General features: G+C 40.3%; 1 long non-coding RNA gene across 3 annotated transcripts in view; it reads right to left on the reverse strand.

Moving 5' to 3' along the window:
* Window positions 1–19018, reverse strand: part of LOC104866798 — a 52258-nt gene that overhangs the window by 21029 nt on the left and 12211 nt on the right. The window contains exons 2-5 of one of the 3 annotated variants that reach the window (XR_781572.2): window positions 15456–15558; window positions 13766–14347; window positions 5422–5509; window positions 4588–4694 (exon numbers count right to left, since the gene is read on the reverse strand). This is a non-coding gene — a long non-coding RNA (uncharacterized LOC104866798). Of the gene's footprint in view, window positions 1–3145; window positions 4185–4587; window positions 4695–5421; window positions 8746–13765; window positions 14348–15455; window positions 15559–19018 lie in introns of those variants that run through there. The other 2 variants (XR_781573.2, XR_781571.2) reach the window with 2 other exon arrangements.

Raw genomic sequence — 19018 nt, forward strand, 5'->3', positions numbered from 1 at the left:
GACCAAAATCAAAGTTTTTCAAAAACTTCTGCTCTGTTTTTATTTCTGATTCTCCATATAAATCTGGCTAAAAGCAACCATCAGCACCAATGTTACAACCTGAACACTGAGCATTCTTGAAATGTCCTCTTCCAGATAAATCAGTTCATAACCCTTAACTCAGCCTTCTGCAAAGTACTAGGACATATGCAAAATACAGATATGTTCTTTGCCAGAAGATAACAAACATAGCTATTATTCCGATTCCCAAATGAGTCTACATCTTATATCTCATGAGTCTAACCTTTACTCTCAGCATCTGGTCTTCAGAATTCTGTTTACAACATTCTACACCTTCTCTAGCCTGCATCTCTGAACCTTTCTGAATTCCTCCCGCAATCCAGATACTGATTCTGTTTGCCCCTTGATTCTGAACTTCTCAGGCATTATAATTGTAAGCAACACATTTCTGTTTATAAATTATCCAGCCTAAAATATTTTATTATTGTTTCCCCCAAAATTTTAATGTTCTACTTATGCTTCCATAACAGAAATATTATATTGTGCTCCCACACAATCAAGCATTTGCCTATTGGATGGTATTGTGATCTCCTGATAGAATTCAATGCATTGACTATTTTGCCATTGTGCACTTACTGAGCTCTTGGGAGTTTCAAGAAAATGAGGAAACGAACACAAATCAGACAGGGTGTTTTCCCTTAAAGACGTTCCTGGTTTGAAAAACAGAAATACTTTGGACTGGCATCTTATGTAAAATGTTTGTATATCTTCCGAAGGTCACTTTCATTGCTACAGTCAGGCCAGAGCCCTGGGAAGAGAACTATCATCCCCATTTGGCAGATGATGACAAAGATGCAAAACATCAGAATCAAAACTGGATAGAAACTGAGTTAGAGCTGGCCCTCAGTGCTCTGAGCTGGCACCCAGCACAGAATCCTGCCCCCTGTAAACGTGATCATAACTTCTACGAGCCTGTGGCTATAGTGTCAGAATAGTCACAGCTATTCCTCTTGCCTCTACCAAATGCCTTTCTGTGCTCTTTCTGAATTCCAAATCATAGAGGAATATTAAAGATACAGAATTTTTCAGTAAGTAATTAGGGACCTCTCCTTCCTCCCATGGGGGTAGCCTGAATCCACTTGAGAAGAAATGAGAGATGCCTGTGAAAGTATTACAAGAGAGTTCTCAGGAGCATGGATTGTTAGACCTTGGCCAGTCTTTGAAACCCACTTACTTGAGCTCATGGAGTTTGCTCATTCCTGACTGTGTGGCCTCTGGTAAGTTATTAAACCTCTCTGTTTCTGAGTGTTTTGTTTTGTTTTGTTTTTAGGTTAAAAACAATTCCTTTGCAAAATTGTAATGAAGATTCAATGAGACAAGTTTTCATAGTGAGGCTACTTTCTCAGAGAGACTCTTCATATTACATGGCTTTCAGCAGTCATAGGGCCACAAGACATTAAAAGCCAACTTCAACAGGAAGTCGAAAGACTCCTGGTTTTTTACCTCTACTTTTACACTGAGCCAAAGAATGATAATTAGATTCCTGAAAGCAATTTCCCTTGGGGCCAGTGTTAATAAATGCAGCCAGGAGAGGACAGATAATGGATCCTCCCTCCTCCCTGGTTCTTAAACTCTTATGGGCCGTATGTAAGTTTATTAATATGCTCCTGACAAAAATGCACAAAATTTGCCCACAATTTCAGGGGATATATAGACTTCCAGAAATCATCTGCAGGGCTTCAAAGGGCACTGAGAACTCCTGCATGGAGAGACATTAATGATAAAATAGGTCACTTAGTTCTTCTCTCTGATGGAAAATACACTTTTTATTTCCTTTGCCTTTTATGTTTTAAAGTTTTCTCTTTGGGAAAAACATTTTAGAGAGGGCAAAGTGCCTGAGACCACTTTAATCTCTGACAACCTTAGGGGCATCTGCCTTTCTCTGTCCTGACCTGAGGGCACGGCTGGCTCCCTTATCAGGGAGCCTGTGAGTAGCAGGACTGTGGTCCTCAGGCCAAAGCTCTGCAGTCTGCTCAGATGCACCATGCACTCTGATAACCTGTAACCTTTGTTATTCCATGGATCCTGCACCACAGATCATTTAGGGTCATTATCTCGAGTCTCCAGAATGTCAGGAAAAGGGTGGAGCTCGCAGCACTCTCTGTGGTTTTGCTGGATGGGACAACTACTGTCCAGGAAGTCTATTCCATTGGGGGACAGAGCCAATTTCATTGGAAATTTCTCGAAAAAAGAATCTGGTATAAACAAACAGCAGTCTATGGAACACAGTGGACAAAATCTCACTGATACACTTCCTTCCTTGAGGCCAATATTAAAGTTAAGAATTTTGTTTCACAACAGTGAGGGATATTTCAGAGTTCTTTATTGTTCTAATTCCAGTGAATTCCATTTCAGCTTTCCATTTGCCAAGATTGGTCAGAGTCTTGATTGCAAAAACCTCACCCTCAGAACTAGATTGTAGAAAATCTCCGGAGGGCTTATATGTCCCAAGATACTGGAAAGTGTCCTGGCCCCGAGGCTATGTGGCCTCCACAGAAACCCACACCATCCATTAAAAGGCAGGCTGGTCACCAGGCCTATCCTGGCACCCTCTGAGAGCTGGAGGCTTTGTGCTTAATTATTCTGCAGTGCTTGAGAAACAGAAGGCTGGTCTTTCCTGGTGCGGGAAAGGAGGATGGGGGAAAGCTGTCCTTCCCCAGGTTTTTCTGTTGCCTTACTAGGACGACTACTGCCAGTGTGGCAAGTAGTTATTACCTTTGGCTCCAGACTTTACACAATTGCTCTGAGGTTGTCTGGATCGCTGCTGACACTAGAACAGGAGGGAAGGAGTCTAAATTATCAAGGTCCTAAAGGGAAAAAAGCTGGAGAGATGAGAGCAGTGTCTGCAACCAGTTGGTATATGGAAGATTCCATCACTCCAGTAATATTAACACATTTGTTGGGATTATACAAGGAGTTTATTCTTTCCATTCCCCATACCATATGATTATTTAGGATAATATTTTCAAATGACTTACACTTTGCTGTTTATGTCTTTTTTAACCGTATGATTATTTATAATAATATTTTTAAATGACTTATACTTGGCAGCTTACGTATTTTTTATTATCTTTCAGGTGGGCCACTGATGAGTAGAAAATAAATTTACTACTAAATAAATGCTCTGTAGAAGTGACAAGTCACAAATGCATGCAGAAAAATGTTGTTACAGCAGAGATTATGAGTGCTGTGATTACGGTGGTGTCATAGTCTACCTAATATTTCTCTTAGCTTTCCAATCGGCAGCTGAGCAAAAGAAAGGAGAAAGGGTGATATATGTCAGATATGAGGCAGGAACGGTGCAATCTGGTGGACTGAACAGTGAGAGCCAGCTCTCCTTGGTTCCAATGACGACAGGAGCCCCAATATCTCAGTCTCTCCACCCTGGGAAGACGGATGACAAAGCAGCTCTGCCCTGTCCTGAGCCCAAGTTTGAAATATCGGTGGCTCCTCTTTCTTAACAGGTCTCTTCCCATCTCCTTCCACTTCCCCTTGAGTGGTCACCAGTGAAGAGCCCTAAAGGGCAGGGGGAGCCCGGAGTGGGGAGAAGGCGGCATTGCTTTTCTTTCTCTGTACTTTGTGTTCTGTTTTACCCCTCTTTTTCTTCTTCTTCTGTACCCATCCTCTTCTTCGCCCGGTGTGTCTCACAGTTACTCCCTCACAGTTAAAGCCAGTATCACACGCGTTATTTTTGTTGTTACAGTAGCCTCTCCCCTTATTTCCCACTGGAATGCTTCCTGCCATCATTCTGTTTTTATACAAGAAGGCTTGGAATGTGGTGCCATAAATAAGGATGTGGGGCTCTTGGCCTCATATTAGTATTTACCGATGAATAGTAAATGTGTGCATTTGTTTCCTGGGCTCGCTGCAACAAATTACCACAAACCTGAAACTTAAAACAACAGAAATTTATCCTCTCAGGGTTCTGCAGTCCGGAAGTCTGAAATCACGCACTGCGTCTGGACGTCCTAGGGAAACGTCTTCCCTTTGCCTCTTCCGGCTTCCACTGCTGCCTCCGTTCTCTGAGATCCATCCCTCTAGTCTCTGTCTTCACACAGACATCGCCTCTTCTCTCTGAGTCTGTGTGCAAATGATGAGGACGCTTGTCTTTGTATTGAAGGCCCCTGCACACCCAGATAATTCAGAATGATCTTATTTTAAGGTCCTTATATCTTCAAGGCCCCTTTTCTAAATAAAGTCATATTTGCAGGTTTTGAAACATGGACAGATCTTTTTGAGGAGCCATCATTCAATCCACAACAGTGAATTTAACATTCATAAAAATCCGGAGCAGGTAACAGACACTCTAGTTTACAGACAAGAAAACGAGTGTCCAGAGTAGTAAGTAACTGTGATAAACGGCGTACCCAGAATTCAAATTCAAGTCAGTGTAACATCAGAGCTTACTAAACTGTATCTGAAAAATACACCATTATTTCCTTTGTGGTCTTTCTTATGGCATCCAAAAGCAGTCTCTTAGTGACTTTCCTGGCGGCCAAAACAAAATACCTGACGTTCAAAACTTACATGGGGAGAGGGATATGTGCGCTTGCATCTCAGTCCTTGTGTGGCCGGCCAGCTGCAGCAGGGGCACGCAGGAGGGTCTGACGAAAGGAAACTGCTCCTGGCAAGGCCTACAGGAAGCAGAAAGGCATGGAGGAGCTGGGAAGGAAGACATACACTCCAAGGCACGCCCCAGTGACCCACCTCTTCCAACTACACCCCAGCTCCCTGCAGCCAACCAGCTGTGATGTCCCCAGCCCAATCACCTTCCAAACACCTGAGTATCTGGGGACCATCTTATATCTAAATCATAGCAGCCAGATACAAAATCACCTCAGCAAACTGGAGATATCAATATTTCTAATAAATACAAAGTGTTATTTAGTCTAATGTATTAACTTCTGCTGTAATGCAGTTTTCAGACACAGTTTAGTATATTAAAGGGGAAATCCAAGTATTTAACTTGGGAAAAGTCTCACGAAAGTAGCATAAAATGAACATTAAATTTCTGACATAAGACTAGGAAAGGATGAAAAAGTAAGTATGCCTCCTCATTTTTGTACATTTAAAAAAATTGGGGGCCATGATATCCAATGTATTATCTGCTGAATGGAATTTAGAAATCAAGACTTCAGCCAACCAGCACAATTTTTCTTTATTAAAGGAAAGCACACTAGCAATTTTTTTCAGTATGTAACCCAATATTCCCAATGACCTTCTGAACATTTCCACATGGATATCTTTGCATCACTTTACATTGAACTCTAGCATCGGTTTTCTTCCAACACTGCTATTTTGATTTTTCCCAGTTCTTATTATCATGCTTCCATTCACCAAGCTGAAAATTATCTGACTTACTGAATTTTGTTTCTCCTTTCTTCAGGGTATTTTATGTGCATTCATTTATTCAAGTGTTTTGAATACTTCCTCTGGGGCAACCACCATGCTGTGAGAAGAGATACAAAGCTCTAAAAAGGAAAACACAACCATGTCCTTATAATTTAGCAGCACATGACTACAAAAGTGATTCTTGTCCTAAAAGGTCAGTGAACGCTGTACGCAGACATGAGTCCTTGCAGAATGAAACACATCCCTTCCTTCTGGCCCTCTCTGCTTTGCTCCGGTTAGGTCCTTATCATACCTGGCTTCGAGAGGCAAACTCCCTGCCTTGAGTCTGCCTCTTCTGATCCATGCTGAAGGCTTCTCCCTGCTTAAAAGTCCTATACATCCACTAACCTTATGAAACTCCTCTCTTGAGAGCTCCCAATTATACTTCATGCTGACACAGCCCTCTTTTACGTGGCACTTGAAATATTCCTTCTTGTGAATGCAATGCCATTCGATTATGAGCAGAATTCTTGGGGAAGTCAAGGAAGATGTTTCATGTTCCCCCTAACATCAAGAGCTTGGCACTGCTAATAAATTCTTTTGGCCTCATGGAACCTTTGCAAAAACCACTCATCTATTTTAAGATGTTAAGCTCTAATCCTTGAATAGTTGTTGAAATAATTTTTCCCTAGACCCTTCAGTCTTTCTCTTTTCTGCCCCTCAAATTTCCATCTCTACTTCAAACATCACTGTGACACCTCCCTGACCCCAACTGCTTTCGCACTTTTCCCATTAATCCTGACACTCATTGCTGTACCTTTGGCTGAAGGGGTTCAACTAGTTTCTATCTACGATGTTATTTTTCTCTGTATGCGGTTTGCCTTTATCTCCACAGTGAGACTATGGGCTTCTGAGGAGGACTAGTACTGCAATCAGTGTTTCTTTGTCTGCAGCCCCTTCTGCTGAGCAGTCAATGTTCCATGTAATCACAGTTTTAAGGCCGAGGCCTGAACATAATGAGGCCCAGCAATGTAAAGGACACGCAGCTAGTTACATCAGAAGCTGTATCTCTTATGAATGGATAATGCTCACTTTCTTAAACTGATGAATGAATGCAATTACTCAGTTAATAAGGAAACTGATGGATGTGTGCAATAAGGGGAAAAGAAAGTTTCACTCTCATGAAGGCAGCTCAGCCAGTGCTGAACTTTCAGACCTGGAGCCATGCCGTTCACCTACAGATGCTGTGTCCGCTGCTGCTGCATAGTTAGAACCTCTGCAACTCACTTCACCTTCCATTACCCATCCTGGAATCACTGCTGCAGCTGTTGACTCCTCTTACCTGCTGCCTACCTTTCATTCATACACTGACTTACTCTTGGCTTTAACTAGTGCGAAGAGACTCTCAAACCTTAAGTCCAAAGTTGTCAGCTCAACTTTCCACACCTGAGATTTGTGGTGCAGCAACCTGGGAAGACACAAGTGTACAGTGAGTGATCCGGGCTGTCCTGTGAGACCAGGAAGACACAAGGAAGATCATCCTGCTCTATCGCTTGCACTCCAGGCAGACCGGGCCAGTTCCTATGTTTTCCGGGACTTCTGAGCTGTCCATCGGGAATTCAAAGGTAGGACAGGACCACCTCAGGAAGTTAAAGCTGACTCATTGTTGTCTATCTACCCATAATAGCAAATGCATTTCATTCTTCAGCTACTCAGAATGAAATGTAGTGGGGCCGTGAAGAAATTAAAAGTGTGAAGATTTTTAATGAGCACAGTTATGGACTCATCAGTCACACAGCCCATCTGCTTCTGAGCTTTCTGGTGACTAGTGAAATTCTGACATACTGCACAGCATTTTCACATTCATGTAATCACATTAATGTTCTTCAAGGAATGGCTAATGATATTCATATATCATTCCCATTTCCTCCATAACTCAGCATTCTCCTTTTGTCTGTTTCATTTTATTAGTCACTAATTTCCCATTCTGACATCAACTTAGTGGGAATTTCCTGGCAAATGCATGGGCAGGAGGCAGCCCGAGGATGTAATGCACAATACTGTGGAATATTTATTCATAGAGATAAACTAATGAAAAATTTCTCTCAAAGGTCCTGTTTCGCCTGGAGTTTTGAGAGCAGAACGAATGTGGTTTCAGAGTGAACAAACACGGCTCATTTTGAAAATCTTTTCCCAGAAATGATCACTGAGTGGAGGGATACAGCAACGGTGCCGTGTCAGAGAGAAGGCTGAGTGTGCTGGTGTGACTCGAATGTCTGTGCAAACTCAAGTGATGGATGGGAAGGAAGGAGAGAAAAGTCAAGGAAGGTGGCTATGACCAATGAATGGAGTATGGAGCTGTGGAACAAGTAATATGAGATGAGATGACAGATATGTTAATTAGCTGATTTAATCGTTCAGCAATGGGAACATACACCAAAACATCATACTGTGCCTCATTAATATATACAATTATTATTTGCCAATTAAATATAACAAGTTTTTAAAAGACCAAGGAAGGATGCTCCTCTAGGGGCTTCTGAGGTATCACGGCTCTGGGGATCCTCAATTTCAGACTTGTGACCTCCAGAGCAATGTTAAGTCACCCATTCGGGGCCCTCGGGAAGTAATAGAAGGCACAGAGGTATTTGCCGTGATTTTGACTTCTCTGCATCACATCCATCCAGCACTTGCCCATCTGTGCCTCCTCCTGGGCGCAGCACTGCAAAGCTGATAAAGGCGTCCTGGGGCCTTCAAAGGTCTGCTCAAAAGGTTAAAGGCACACAGGGTGTCACTTCTCTCAGCCTGGAACACCAATGTCTTCTAGGTCTTTGTTTATCATTGCATTGATTTTCAGGAATATTTCCCGGCTTTGTGCATGATAATGTCACCTGAGAATACCTATCCAATTGAGATAATAGGTTTGAAACATCTGGAGAAAATCAGCAATGAAGACACAGTAGTTAGAGTTAGGGTAGCTGGGGGTGAGCTAGGGGTCCCAGAGAATACACAGTGCTAAACTAACTGCATTCTCTCTGCTTAGTCAAAGATGCTTGTCTTGTCTGGACTACAGCAAAATGGCACTCAGCCGGCCTGGGGCTCCTATTCCTGTTCCCCCACTTACTTGATGTACGTTGTGAAAATAACTTCACCTCTTTGTGCCACAAGTTTTTACATCTGCATTTACTTCAAAAGTTTGAAAGCCAAAATTTTTTAACAAAAAAACCCCCAAAAAGCCTTACTCAATCCATACACACTGGTTAGAATATTTGTCCCATAGCAAGGGGTCCAAAAATGTTATCTATTACTTTATAGATAAGCATCACTGAGATCATAGAAATACATCTGTGTAACACAGGAATGAGTAAACTAATTTTCTGGAAAAAGATGTTTTACTGGGAATAGAAATATTTTTGTTATGTTAATTCATCTTGCTACTCATCAGCAATTCTCATGAGATGGTAGGGACACAACACAAATTAAGACAGAGTTGTTCATTTATAAAGTGATTTTTGTAACATAATATGTTGTTTGTAACATCTAGTAATCCAACAGAGTCTAGAAAGAAAAAGGCTGAGGGGAAAAGAAAGAGATAAGAAAGCAAACAAACTTACTAGAGAAGTGTGTGTATAGGTGTGTACCCTGTGCAAATGTGTGTGTCTGTGTTTTGTATTCAGGGAGTTGGGAATGAGAAGAGGGACTATCAGAAAGAGATGGATACAGATTCTGTGTTCCCTTCCCTATCTGGAGCTTGGCTAATTCCATTTCCCTCTACACAGGAATAACCAGAAAACCAATAGATTCTGCCTACTTTTAAAAATCATACTATTATTTACACAGAGTGAATCACACCAATTTTTAAAGTGCAACTCAATAGTTCTAAATACCTAAGTAATAAATTGACAGATCAAGATAATAACATTTATATTAGTCCAGAAAGTTCTCTCATACTCCTGTACACTTAATAAATTCTTAGAGGAAGTTGCCTAAACATAGCTACCATTATATATATGAAATAATATACTATATACTATGTCTAGTTTCTTCAGTTCAACATGTTTTTGAGACTTATCACTATTGTTTCATGCATAAATATATTTTATTCCTTTTCAATACTGAGCAGAATGCTATTGTATAATATTTTACAAATTGATTATTCAACTGTTTATGGAATTTTGGGTCGTTTCCTATTTTCATGGTTGCAGACCCAAATAAATGGGGTTAATTCAATGTGCTCTTGGAGTTATTTGAATGCGTTAGTTCCAGGAATCTAATCAGACTTATGAAAAACACCCCAATTCCTGCATTACACTACAATTCATCCTGCGATGAAAGGGTTCCTCATTTTTCTACTTAGTGATGGAAACAGTGGTGTGTCTGCTGCTCCATACTCCATCGTCCAAACTGGGAACACTATAGGAATAGCTCAGCCTGTTAAGATTTCCTATGAAGGTAACTCTACCTTTTTCATTGGACAATATTAGAAAGTATATCTATTTAAAAATACATTTCTACATGAAACTTCCTTATCCCAAATATGCCTTTCACTCAGTAGTGATCAGCTGACTGCAGTTTCTGGATAAATCTCAGATTCTTTCCTCTCAGCTCACAAGAGCTGGCAGTAAGTTTCCACCTTTGGCTCAGAACTGAAGTAATGCTTTCTGATATTTCTGAAGTACCGATTTTGCAGAAAAAATACACATGAATGGCTCTCATGTAAAGATCATCACCCTGTGTAAAGATATCTGGCCTCAAAGTAGTGGTCAGTGAATGCTTAAGCTTTTTGCTTTAGTTTTTCTCCCATTGTGTTTGTTTTATCCTTTGAGGCCATTTCTATGAAGGAGACTGACAATGTCCAGACATGTCCCAGTGCTCGTGTAAACCTGCCCCAAGGTCACCTTTGAGACAGATGGAATTAGTGTGGAGCTTTTCTCTTTCCCCAGGCTTTGCAATGAGAAGCTCAGGAAGTAGCAGATTAGCACGGGTACGATCTGAGAATAAGTTTGTTAAAAAGTTTGATGCCTTTAAAAAGAACAGGAAAAAGACTAATATATAAGAAAAGGCAAAAGTCCCCCGGGTTACCAATGGCTATAGAACCAGCACTGCAAATGAGCCCTGAAATCTAAATTGGTTTAGAAATAGAAGAAACGGCAGTGTGAGGTGTCATTGTACAATAAGTGCCACTGCTTAGTGCTTTAGTTTGGTTTTCTGTGTATTTATGCGAGTACATTGGGTGTCCATCTGGATCTTTTAATCTATCCAGTTATATGCTTGGGCGTGTTCTCTGCTTAATATCCTTCCTCCCAGGCCTCAGGAAATGCATGAACAAATACTGACTTTGGAGAAAAAGAATTTTTGCTGATTATAGAACAAAGCAAGAACATTACGCCCAGCAGGGGACTTCTATTTGCCTACCACAGAAGGGCTGAGTGTACAGTTTTGGGAGCATGTGGCGCCTACGTGGTCCTGGAAGTCTGACCTGCTCAACTCCCATAAAAAGCCCTAGAAGGCCAACCGCCAATCCCTAAATGTGGGAGCCTTGCAACTCCGCAAGAAGCAACATTTTCCATCTACAAATGACGGTGCCACTGTCGCTCTGTTCAGAGCCCTGGTGGGCACCGCACAGTAAGTTGCATCACTTAAGAGAAATGGAGAAAGGTGTTGGATGGATAGAAATGATCCAAAGCACCATTGGATATCGATATTTTGCTATTTCTAGGTCAATTGTTACCTTATCCAGGGAGCACCTAGAGATGGGTAACAGGGAAGACATAGCAGTTTAGACTAGGTCACCACTTGTCCTAATCTCAGCTCTGCTGGTAACTAGCTGTAGAACCACCAGTCTTGGGTGTGCAGCAAATCCCACAATGTCTTTATTTCCTTAATGAAAACAATGGTTGGTGGTTACTGGACATTGTTGCAGTATCAAACAGTTATATATGCACAATATGTAGTAAACTCACCATGCATATTAGACTCTTATTGTTCTTATGCAGTGAAGACATGTATGTAAGCAATTATTGAAAACGTTTCAATGCCTCTTTTCTATTAGAAGAACCAAAAGTTAAGGGGGTAAAAAGGATCATCTGTTTCTTTCCAAGAGTGGAGTCACTGCAAGCAATGCATTTACTTTGAACAGTCAAGCATAAGTGCAGCCTCTTCATTTACTGAAGTAAATGAAAAAGAATGCAGATTTAATGCCAAGAATTCATTTTTGGTTTTTGTGGGACTGACATCATCCAAGAATATTTTTTTAAAACTACTGTACCTATGAACAAGTTTTGCTACCCACTGTGAGGACAGCGATCCCATCTGTCTGAGTTTCATCTCTCTGCCCTCAAAATGAGCATAGCAGAGTAGCTTCACCATAAGCATTTGCAAGCAAGTAAACAAATTTATATTTCTCCTATGCTTTTCCCACTCCATTCATACACACACACCCATGTACAACATATGCACACACCCACTTTGTCTTTCTCTGCTTTATCTCCTCAAACCCATGACTCTTATTCCTCAGAGCTTAAAAATTGGTCTTCCAAAGTGTATTTTCTGATTTCCCCATTCAAAGAATGTCATGCACTTGAACACTCCTGTGCTTTTTCTGTGTCATTCTTCTGATTTCCCATCTTCACAAATATGCATGGAAATAGCACATATCCCATAATAGACCAATGAGGTCAGGCCCGGATTTTATCTTACACAGTGGCTGCCACTCAAAATATATTCACTAAAACTAAACCAGTGTTTCAAAAAGTATATTTCATTAAACTACGTATGATCTTCAGCACACATAAATCTATTTGAGACAACTTCAGGTTATAATCTGAACTTAACAGGCTGGTAGTTTTACTATTATAAGTGAATTTGTTTTCCAACTCTGAAGTTTTTAATTAGCCAATGGCAGTGTGTACTCCACCTGAACCAACTTTGAGAAGTAGCTTGGTAACTTACTGACTTAAACACTTAATTTTTCTAATCTTTGTCAATGTTTGGTTGTCATTAAGCTTCACAGGATATTAAGTGTGGACAGATGTAGCAACAAGTACCCAATAATTCCTGTTACTTAGAAATTTGAAGCGGAAGGATTACAAATGTTAGGTATGGCTGGGCAATGCTGCAATAACAATATCAGAAAGAAGGGAAAGAAAAAATATGAGAAAAGAAGGAAAAAACAGAAACAAAGCTTTTGTGGGGGAGGGCTGGGAGGGAGGGAAAGGGAACAGGAGAAAACAAGAACTAAGATGTGTCATGTACAGGTACAAATTCCCAAGGATGAATGTGATCATAATGGACACCTCACAATACCAATAAAGTTCATAGTAAAAAAATAAAAAGAGCAGGGATGTAGCTTTGCTTAGCACCCCTAGGTGTGTGTTGGGGGGGAGGGGAGTATTCCAACACATTTCCTGAAGTACACAGGCATTATTGCTATTTACTTGCCATTTTACGCTTTTCCAATACTAATCCTACTCATGACTCCAGTTGTGGCAATAGCACCTTCCTTAGCACATTCCTGTGTGTGTTGTCCAGAATGGGTTCCACCGAGAAGCATTAGAAATGCTGGCCGGTGAAGTCAGAGAAGCCAGGAGTCCCCCACTGGATTGTGCGGCCACACTTGGGACGCCCGGAGGGTAAGTAGCAGCCTCGCTCTGGACAGCATGGTCTGCCTCTTCCCTTCAGCAGCACCGCTAAAGAGGCAGGTTGAGCGTCCTCCTTCAGGGGTGAAATGGGATCCTGTCACTTCCGGTTCTTGTTGGAAGCAGGCCAGGTATAAATTATAAATAAATGGATTAATGCAATCAGGTTAGTTTAGCAATTACTGATTACAGCAATGCATTTTGAAAAGTCATTTAAGGAAAGCAATGAGATCTGAGGGGAGGAATTTTATAATAGGATTTCCAAAACACAAATTGAGTCCTCATTCTATCACCAACAGGTTGGCTATTCCCTAGGGTCATTCTCTTCTTTGGTCTCGGTCTCCCTACCTGAAAAATGTAGGAGGCAAAATGGCTCTACAGGGATCCCGAATGGCAGGTACCCTGAGAGATGTCATCTCTTTCAGTTCTCACAAAGTGATAGCATCATTATCCTTATGGTACGCTCGGCGATGTCACAATGCATGCTCTAGCAGCTACCACGAAGGAAGGCAGGACTCAAGTCCAGGTCTACTAAACCCTAAACAATAGGTTTTTGTTTTGTTTTCACAATTCTCTGTTACATCTCCATTCTCCACTCTATAAGGTGTTTGTCTTTACTATGCAGTGTGGCACATCTGCCCTCTCCCCTAACAATACCATGGGCTCCTCTACTTCCTGTCACTGCTGTAACCAATTACCATGAATGCAATAGCTTTAAAACAACACACATTTCTTACCTTGCAGTTCTGAAGATGAGAGGTCCAAGATGGGACTCACTAGACTAAAATTAAAATGTGTTCTTTTCCAGGGGCTCTAGAGGAGGCGGTTTTCTACCCCTTTCCGGTTCCTAGAGAGGCCAACACCTGGAGCCACTTCCTCCACCTTCAAAGCCAGCCGTGATTGGTTGAGCCTTGGGCATATCTTATCAGAGACTTGTCCATTTCCCTCTTCTGCATATAAGTGCATTGTGAGTGCTTTCAGTCTCCCTGACTATGACAGGATACTAGTTTTATTTTAGTGTCAGCTCCTCAGCCATCTTAGTTCTATGCATAAGTTTTAGGGGTCAAGAGATAACACTTTCGGGAGGTTGGTAGTCTGCCCATCACGACTCTGTAGAGAAAGAGCTGGTACAAAGGTGATGTCGGTCAACTGTCAGCATCTAACCACATCCCCAGGTACTGTGATGTTCTGGGACCTTGTGCAGAGTGTTCCAGTTCAGCATGTGGCTCCTGGAGGCATAAACCCGGGTTCGAGTCCCAGATCTGCTACAAGTTGTGTGACCTCGAGCCAATCACCTCTTCGTGCTTCAACTTCCTCATCTATAAAGGGGGCAAATGGAAGTAATAAGAGCAAATACAATTTAAGGAACTCTCACGTAAAATGCTTGGGATCAGAAGCGTTTGTTTTTTTGTTTTGTTTTTTTGCATTTTTGAACACTTGCCTGTATACCATGAGATATTGTCAGGATGAGATATAAGTGTAAACCAAACTTCACTTATGTTTCATATACACCATATATTCAGAACCTGAAGATAGGTGTATATAATATTTTTTAACAATTCTGTGCATGAAACAAAGCCTCGTAATGTGAAATTTCCCACTTGTACTTCAAGAAAATCCTCAAATTTTTCAGAGTTTGGAGGATTTTGGAATTCATACTTTTGGATTTGGGATGCCCAAACCATACTTATCTGGGGCTTACCACATGGCAGACTTTGTTCTAAATCCTCTTACATGTATTTACTCACTTATTGCCCAGAACAATCCCCTCAGGTAGTCTCTATTGCTTTGATTATCATTCTATAGATATGAAAATAAAGGAATTGAGATGGTAATTGACTTTTCCAAGGACATGTAACTAATAGAAGCCTGACTAGGGCTTTACCAAGCAATACTGATTCGAAATCCTGCTTATTACCGCAAAAATTGGGCAGTCATTGCAAGGATTATATATGCTAATATTTGTTTCATATTTAGAATTGAACCTGAACATTTTAGATCTTAAATGTTACACTATTACTATTGCTGGCAGTATTCTTCTGTGAAGATATTGTTAAACTGATGCACTTGGCAAGAGAAATTCATTGTCAGGTCATCTTCTGTACATCGTTTCCCCACAGGCTCATAACTTCATTTCTGACCTTTCTACCTCCATATTCAAAGTCCCAGGCTGTTTTGAAGCCATTTTCCCAGATGTCTCACTACATCAACTAACAACTAAATTTGAATTTTTTTTCCCAAAATCAAAGCTTTTCAGGGAACCTCAAATGCTAACAAGGTTTCCCCTACCTCAAGTCAAGTCCTGACTTGTCTTTAGGACTGCATGAATTCTTACTTCACATCAAGATTCTCTTCCCTCCAGAAAGCCCATTTCTTCATAACAGATCCCTCTCCCACCTGAGTAATGATCACTTTCTCACTCCTTACCTTGGTGAAGAAATTCTTCCAACTCTGTCATAAACGGAGAATTGAACTCATACTCTCAAGGCTGCTGTTGCATATCTGGCAGAACTATTAGCTGTCTATAGACCTTGGATCAAATTAAAGGAGATAAATTTCTTGAAGGAAAATTATTTAAGAATAAAAGGAGAAATGCATATGAAATTTCAGGGTTCCTAAAGATTTCCTAGATCAGTGATCTTAAACAGGAATGATTTTGCAATATAAGGGATATGTGACAATGTTTAGGGACACTTCTGATCATCCCAACTTCAGGGAGATTGTTAATGGCACCCAGATAGCACCCCCAACATAGAATTATCTAGCCCAAAATGCTAACAGTGCTAAGGTTAATGCATTTTGACCTAGCTATCAATGCCTCATGAAGCTAGCAAAATATAAAAATAGTATATAAGTTACATGGTGTGTATTATCAATACTTACTATATTAAAAAGCAAAGACAGAAAGAAACATGAAAACTCTTAAACTAGAAAGAGTATACCAAGATGCTACTCTTGACTTCTCGAAACTAATAAAAATGAGTGAAGGGTGGTAGAACAAGGAGTCAGTAATTATAGCACTTCTGAGTTGGAAGCAAGAGCAAAGCCATCCAGAGAAAAGTATAATTTAGTGCCTAATCAATTAGCTGATTAGATTCTGCATGGTTGAAATGGGTCACAGCGGTGACCTGGGGCACAGGCTTAAGTCAGATACGAGGCTGGAGTAGTGGGGGGATGTCAAATATTTAAAAGCTTCAGTAATTAATTTAACAAATAACAACAATGGGGAAGATATAAAACTCCTTCACACAAGGCAGCTCCAAGGAAAATCTGGCAAATAATTGCCATCTCACCCTGGTGTATGTGTGGATTGCAATACATATGGCTCTGCACCAGGGGTAGTGGAGCAGTAAGAGATTCTAACACCATATGTGTGAAAATTCCACACCTTGCAGGGAGTAAAGGGGCAGGGAAAGCTCGTCCTTGAATGCTGGACCTTTATGGCCATTTTCCTCCTGGCTCAATATCAGATTTTGCCTGCTCCATATGGTATTTTTAACTTATTGTATTTCGCCTTTAATGCAATCTTCTTGGGGCTTTTAATTGCTTATTTCCAATACTAATTTCCATTCCTGTGAATACAGAGGAAGTAGATTTGCTTCCCTTTCAATAATACAATAAGAAAACAATTATGAAAACTACTCAGCCTGAATAGTATTTAGTTTTCCAATGAAAGGTCTGCACTGTGTCAAATTTATGCACATATGCATGTCTTTAAAATTCTGTATTGAGATTTCTGGGGGTTTGTTGGAAGGAAATGCACTATTTAAAGCTAAACTACTATTGTTATTTATCTAATAGTTTGGGACCTGTGGATTTGAATGGGACAATACTTTTTTTTTTTTTTAACATCAGGGAAACTTTAATTATTCTTCCTTCCACAGTAAGCTGAAGTAGTCAAGGATGATGACAAAGTAAGAAGCTCAGTTAGTAGAATTTTAAAAGCAAGCAACATGGAAAGACTTTTTTAGAGATTTTGCTGTAAAATCACCCTAAGATAAAAAGAAAAGAGAATGGAAGAATTAAAATGGTTTTCCATTGGAACACTTACTCCCCAATACTTTCAACCCTTGATTGCCCTTTCTTCTGGCAGTGTCAGCCCCGCTAGTCAAACAGCACACAGTAGTAACCACCAAGGGCCTATGAACTCAGACTCTCAGCGGAGGTCCTTAACAGTGTCTTCTCCCTGTCACTTGTGTTGTTGTCCCAAACCTTCAGGGGTTGTCTCAAGCCGTTCCAATCTCCATCCTATTGGCATTCTTGATGATGATGATCTCAGCTTTTTTCTTTTTAAAAAACTGAAGCTATCCCCATAAAGTTGCTCAGTTTTGAGCCTTTCCAACTACATGTGCACTTATTTTTGTAATCAGGTTCTCTGTTTTCCTCCAGTCACCAGGCCCTTGAAATGACTTGGTTTTATTTCCTCTAGAACCCACTGTACTTCTTTCTGACTGCTTCCTACAACTTCTCTCTTATCTTCAATCCTGCTCTTTTTCTATAAACATGCTTAGATCTCTCCTATACAAAAAATTATAATCTCCCTTCTTACTTGAGTCTAACTCTCCCCTTCTCAGCATATATCTATTGGAAGTCCTGATGGCTCTTCAAACTCAGATTATGTTCTAATCTGAATTCACTACATGCATAAAATATCCACAGCTTCTTTCTTCAACATGGCTTCTCCTGTTCCTACGTTCTGGTCCCAAACAACAGAGCCAAAGGCCAATTGGCCACCCAAGCTAAGCATCTAGAAGTCAGTTTAGAATCCTTTCTCCCTCTGTCTGCATATGATCATTCATTTCTGCTTACTTTACTCTGCTAGTATTTTCTGACTCTGTGTACATTCTTTGTATGTATGTCAAGCACATGAATATATTATATATAATTATATCATCATCATCATCTTTCATGGTACTGTTTCTTGGGAACCTAATACAGGCCTCATTTCCCAGCAGTCTACACAGCAAAGCATGGTTCTTGAAGGTCCATCCTTTGTCTTTCATAATATCCTTGAATATGTTTCTTATATTACCATTTTATTTTTTAAAAATCTACTGAAATGCTCTCTGGACTATTAGTTTCATCCTAAAATTGCTTTGATTATTACATTTAAATCAATATATCTTCTCACAGAAAGTAAAAGGGAAAATGTTCTTCCATTCACTTATGGATAATTTTCCCTTGCATGCTTTTAGGTTCAGTGTCTTCCTTTACTGTCCCCAAAGACAAGTCTGTAAAGCTTCCTTCATATCTGGATTAAGTATGTTTGGCAGATTCTCTGCTGTCATTGCAGACAGCACAAATGATAAAATATTTAATCTATTTTTCCTCCACAAGGCTGCCTCTTCTGTCTCATAATTTAAGTCTACTCATATTTAACTTATGCACAGAAGCTTTCCCTGAATCTTAGGAGTTATAGTTTTCTCTATCACTTTATCTATAGCCTAATCTATTTATTCATCTACATCTTTACTTCTCTTGCATTGAGTACTAAGCTCTGTAAAGCCAGGGCTCTTACTCTCTTTTGTATCCCAGGTAGTAAGGATTAACCCCCATTGTGAATGAATACACACAGAGATTATATAGTCATAACTCTGTGCTTGTGGGAAATAATTGCCAAGATTTTATTCTTGCCATTGAATATCTTTTAAGCTTATTGGTGTGCCAAGGTTAACAATGATGAACTTCTCAAGAGATGAGATGGGACAATGTAGGCAATAAGGCATGTGATGCTAACAAGGGTTGGAGGTTTTAGTGCAAAATTATGCACTTAGCAAAAACATTAAAGAGGAAGCAAGGCCTTGTATCACCCTGGATGAATGGGTAAAATTAGATGATCACAGAAAGAAGAGAAGACAGGGAGACTGATATGAAGGGCAAATACATAAATACTGAAAAGATAATGTTTCTGACTATAGAGATTAGTAGCAACCAGAAAGTGGGAAGAATCTTGACTAGGGAAGATGAGAAAGGTGTCAAAAATCATATTT

This window comes from Fukomys damarensis, unplaced genomic scaffold (genome assembly GCF_012274545.1).
Source record: "Fukomys damarensis isolate Sample0158 unplaced genomic scaffold, DMR_v1.0_HiC HiC_scaffold_31, whole genome shotgun sequence".
Classification (NCBI taxonomy): domain Eukaryota; kingdom Metazoa; phylum Chordata; class Mammalia; order Rodentia; family Bathyergidae; genus Fukomys; species Fukomys damarensis.